The sequence below is a fragment of the Fukomys damarensis genome, unplaced genomic scaffold (genome assembly GCF_012274545.1).
Source record: "Fukomys damarensis isolate Sample0158 unplaced genomic scaffold, DMR_v1.0_HiC HiC_scaffold_1, whole genome shotgun sequence".
Taxonomy (NCBI): Eukaryota; Metazoa; Chordata; class Mammalia; order Rodentia; family Bathyergidae; genus Fukomys; species Fukomys damarensis.
This window is the reverse complement of record NW_022900913.1, coordinates 26,895,681-26,901,245: the sequence shown is the minus strand read 5'-3', so window position 1 is coordinate 26,901,245 and position 5,565 is coordinate 26,895,681.

The window sequence follows — 5,565 nt, the reverse complement described above, 5'->3', positions numbered from 1 at the left end:
GATATTGGTTTGTGTATTTTGGGTTACTGCTCATATCGATGCTGGAGGCGTTCCCAGTTTAAATAGGAGCGTTTAGCTATGGCTGTACAGGCTTCTTTGGATGATGATACAACGTGCGTAGCCATTTACTTGGCTCAGGCTCGGCATGCTTAGATCCCCCGCCTTGGGATACTCAGGACGGAAGCTTCTGTCTACCAACCTAAGACAGGTCGTATTGGGACATAAGCTCTGTGACTGATGACGGGTAAGGAGATGGAAGACTTCTGCCGCCTAAGACAGAGGTTCCTTGGCTGATGCGTGATGAGTTGATAGCATTCTTCATGCTATCAAAGAGAGATGGGGGAATTATGGCGAGCCATTATGGTGAGCCTTGACACAGGCCTAGCCATGATTGAACTTTGAGTCACCTCGCTGGCAAAGATGTGCTCTTGCCCATAGCCACGGGTGAGTTCAGCTGGTAGCAGATGTAACCCATAATGGTTGTTATTGTTTCCCTCTGGAATGTGTGGGCGGTACCCTCGCTCCCGTGCAGCCCTCGCTTCCATGCAGCTGGAGAGTATAAAAGGAAGAGGTTCTGTAATAAAGCAAGCAAGGAACATGAGAAGAAAAGTGCCTCCCGTCTCTCTGTCCTTGTCCTTTCAGGTTTAGGACCTGCTGGCAGGATCCTGACGTCACGGCTCGCGACAATGGCTAACTTGATGTCATGAATCCATTCAAACATTTACCTTTTGTGGTCATTTAGACTGTGGAGGATAAGCCAGAAGTCATATGGTGCCAGATTTGGTGAGTAAGGTGGATAAGGCACACCATAGTATTTTTACAAGCCCACCTTTCTGTTGGATGGCACTTAGCAGCATTCACTGCATTTTTTAATCACACCTCCTGAAGATACATACCACAGAGAATTTCCAGAACTGATTTAGAAGATGGAAAAAAACATAGGATAAGTGTACTCAAAGGGGGAGTATTTTGAAGGAAATTAATGGCAATGTATCTTTTTACTGTAATAATTGTTTTAAACATCCACCATATATTTCAATCATACTTCACATGCTTCTGTTGAAACCTGATGAGGGTTTACAGTCCCAGATGGGGGTCATTAACTCTTCACTTCAACTAAATGATGAATAAGGACACAACTTGGATCTTTAAGGACCTGTGGCAGAATTTGTCAGGGTCACTAACCAAAACTGACAGCTGTGAGAGGGTGGGGAGGTATAATCTTTATAATATTCTGGGTGGCTTTGCAGCCAACTACAAGTCAGAGTTCTAAAAGGGAGAACGAACACTGGGAAGAATGCCTTAGTCACAATGAGTTTGTGGAACATGCCAGGAATAAAAGGTAGAACTTAAATCCTTAACCCTTTACCCCTTAACAACATATTCAGCTAGTGAAGTGGAGCATTAGTTTGCATTTTTCTGGATGCTTTAAAGTATTCTGCTAACATTTTTCTTCAGTTTAAAGTCAAAACAAAAAATCCAACTGACTCCGATGAGGTCTTTTGTAGCCACTTGGAGATCCTTTCCTTCCATTTCCAGAGACAACTGCTTCTCTGAATGCCATTCATGTTCCCATGTTTTTTCTATATAAATGACAATTAACATAGCATTTTTAAAAAACTGTATAAATGGCATGCATTTCTTCATCCTTGAAAGCATGAGTCAGTGTTTTTTCAAGGGTCAACCATGGCGACTACATGAAAATAAATTGATTCCTTTTCATGCTGACTTGTCTGCTGTCACGAGCCGCGATGTCAGGATCCTACCAGCAGGTCCTAAACCTGAAAGGACGAGGCCAGAGAGACGAGAGGCACCTTTCTTCTCAAGTTCCTTGCTTGCTTTATTACAGAACCTTTTCCTTTTATACTCTCCAGCTGTACGGGAGCAAAAGTACCGCCTACACATTCCAGAAGGAAGTAACAATTATGAGTTACATCTGCTAGGCAACAGATCAGATCACCAGCTGAACTAGCCCATTGCTATGGGTGACGGCATGTCCACACTGTTCGGGTGAATCACAGGTCAATATGGCTGTGCTCTCCATAATTCCCCCATTTCTCTTACAGGGTACCAGACATATGTCAAAGAGTTCCTCTCTTAGGTGGCAGGGATGTCCTTTCTCCTTACCCGTCATCAGCGAAGAGGGCTTATGTCCCTCTTGCCTGTCTTAGGTTGGTAGAAAGGAGGCCCCGACCTTACCCGTCTCTGGATGCTCCACGGAGAGGGAATTATGTACGGCAGGCTTGTGCCAAATAGATGGCCACCCGGGATGCATCATCCTTTACTGAAACTTGTACAGCCATAGCAAATCGAAACAAAATATTGATACATTCTTGTCATCTTGCAATACATATAACAATTACAAATATGAAAAATTATCAAAATTATAATGATCGCCAATACAGGAATAAATATTACAGAAAAATACTATTTAGCAGTAGACAAACAGAAAATCCCACCATCTGTGATTTAAATCTTGAAAGAGAGGGGATTTCCCCCTAACTTTTCTAAGGTGAATCTATTTTCCAAAGTTCTGCTGACAAACTTAAGTCCATGGAATATTCGAGTGACCAGTCTAAAAACTTTTGTGATGTCTCATTAAATCACCAGTCCCATTAAATCACCAGTCCCATTAAATCCTTGTTCTGGATAATAAAGTTTCCACTTGTGTACCAAGATACATCCTGAAGTTTTTCTCTGCCGCTTCAGTGTTGGGGTCCCAATCCGGTCTCCTCCATGGAAACCCAGCTTCAAGCTATTCAGGGATAGTGGTGGATCTATAAATGTACCTGTAACCATAAATAGGTGGAACAGAAGAGAAGGGATATGGAGAGCATTGTAAAGGAACATGACATGAGCGCAGCCATATTGACCTGTGATTCACCCGAGCAGTGTGGACGTGCCATCGCTATAGCAATGGGCTAGTTCAGCTGGTGGTCTGATCTATTGCCTAGCAGATGTAACCCATAATGGTTGTTATTGTTTCCCTCTGGAATGTGTGGGCGGTACTCTCGCTCCCATGCAGCCCTCGCTCCCATGCAGCTGGAGAGTATAAAAGGAAGAGGTTCTGTAATAAAGCAAGCTAGGAAGTTGAGAAGGAAGGTGCCTCCCATCTCTCTGTCCTCGTCCTTTCAGGTTTAGGACCTGCTGGCAGGATCCTGACGTCGTGGCTCGCGACAAGTGGCACCCGAACAGGGAACTGAAAGTAGATGAGGATATGTAATCCCGGACCCAGGTCGAAGGCAGCGACGGTGCTCCGGAGGACTGATCCCTGCGCCTGATCCTCGCAGTAAGTCTACCGTTCCCTTCATGAACCCCGGACCCAGGTCAAAGGTAGCGACGGTGCTCTGGAGGAAGGTAAAAAGAAAGTCAGAAAAAATAAAAAGGTAAAAAGAAAAAGTGAAAGAAGGTAAAAAAAAAAAAAGTGATAGAAGGTAGAGAGTGTCACGTCCATTAGGGAAGAAAAAAAAATGGGACAATCAGAATCCAGAAATTATCTAGCAAATTCAATTCAGAGCCTATTGAAGGCACAAGGAGTAACAGTTGAGAGGGCACGATTAGAGGCCTTTGTTAAGATTCTGGACACAATTTGTCCATGGCTATGTGATAAGGCAGAAATAAATACTGAAGTATGGGAGACAGTCGGAAACCAGTTGAATGAAGCCCTTCTGGCCGAGCCTAATCATTTTCCAGAAGGTGCTCCTTTTTATTGGGCTTTGTTAAACACAGCTCTCAGGACGCCAACCAAAGAAGGAAATCTTGGAAGCCTTAGACGAGGTGCACGAAGGGTTAGAACAAATTAGAGAGGAGCGCTCTCAGACTTCAGAGCCCCCTGAATCTGGTCTAGAGAAAGACGCTAGAGAATGTCCCCTTTCAGTTGAGCCCACTGAGGCTCCGGATTCCAGAGGACCTCCTGCAGCACTATATCCCAGTTTTGAGGCTTTTCAAAAGTTATATCCCAGTTTTGAGGCTTTTCAGCAAACACTTGAGCGTCCACCGCCTTCTGCGCCGCCCCCCACTCAGAGGGAGGCAAACCTAGCTCAGCTGCGCACTATTAACCAAGAGCTCAGTGAGGATTTCATGCCTCTCCAGCAGACTTGCGTCTCTTCGTGCCTCAGAGGCCAGGCCTACCAATGAGTCCAATGGTAAAGACCCCATAACAACTGAAGGGTCTCAAGGCATAGCATCTCCTTTACAAGAGGCTCTCAAACACTCTGCAGCACAAGGGGAGGAAGTCTTTAGACTATTCCCCGCTGTCCTTCCAGTAGAGGGACCCCAAGGGCTGATTAGAGAACATCGCCCTCTTGAGTTTAAATTGGTGAAAGAATTAAAAACTGCTATAAATCAGTATGGCACGGCAGCTTCCTTCACTTGTGCTATCCTGGACTCCATTGCTGGATCCTGGCTAACACCAAGTGATTGGATTGCGGTCTGCTGCAGAGTTTCTTTGGGGAAGAGGTTTTGCTTGCGTCTTTCCTCAGCACGCTGATCCACCACGGTGGATCCCAGAGCGTTTTATCAAACAGATTAACGCAAGCCGTGAAAAGGACCAAAGACAATCCTCCGGTGTTACTTTGTGGGAAGTCATTACAGACTGTTAATCCCTTAAAGATTGTGAAGGCTCCTCCTAAGAGCTAATTCTTCCTGCTTTTCCATCTTATGTGCTTACATCCACAAATAGAAGGTTAATAGTAAATGAGATAGAAAAATATTAGGAAAGCTATAAGTAAGAGTTATGCTTTTGCATCTTGTTAAAAACAGGTAAAGATATACAAGACTAGAAGGCCTAAGTATATAGAGGTGTATAGAAATCATATAAAAAGATTTACATTTACAGTCAAGAAGAGCTTTCATTCCTTTAACCCTAATTCTACAAGAGATCTCTGTTAATTTTGATCTGCAAAAATTTTGACTAGTCGTAACAAAAAGATTTTATAATTCAATTGGCCAAAACCATCTGAGTGCACTCGTTAAAATTGTCTTATATGTTTGTCTGTCTTAAGTGTTGTTTGTCTTAAATGTTCAAAGATGTTTGTATGTTTTTGATCAGAATGATGTCAAATGCAAGTAGATTGTTGATGTTTAAAAAGATATATCTTGTTAAATATGTTGTTAAAATGTTTAATTGGCTATTATCAAAGGTCTGAATTATATATGTTATTGTAATATGTTTCTGATGGTTATTTTCTGTTAAAAAAAAAGGAAGATCCTATTGATACAAAGCTACATTTTAGGACATAAGAATTCATATCTGGTATACAAAATGTATTCATATTGTTTGACCATGTAGGTTTTCCAGCATATTGTTCATGATAATAATCTTTTGGTCCAGGTATTCTCCCTTTTCTTCTGATCCACCTACTTATGATTACAGGTACATTTATAGATCCACCACTATCCCTGAACAGCTTGAAGCTGGTTTTCCACTGAGGAGACCGGATTGGGACCCCAACACTGAAGCAGCAGAGAGAACTCCAGGATGTGTCTTGGTGCACAAGCGGAGACTTTATTGTCCAGAACAAGGATTTAATGGGACTGGTGATTTAATAAGACATCAAGGGTTTT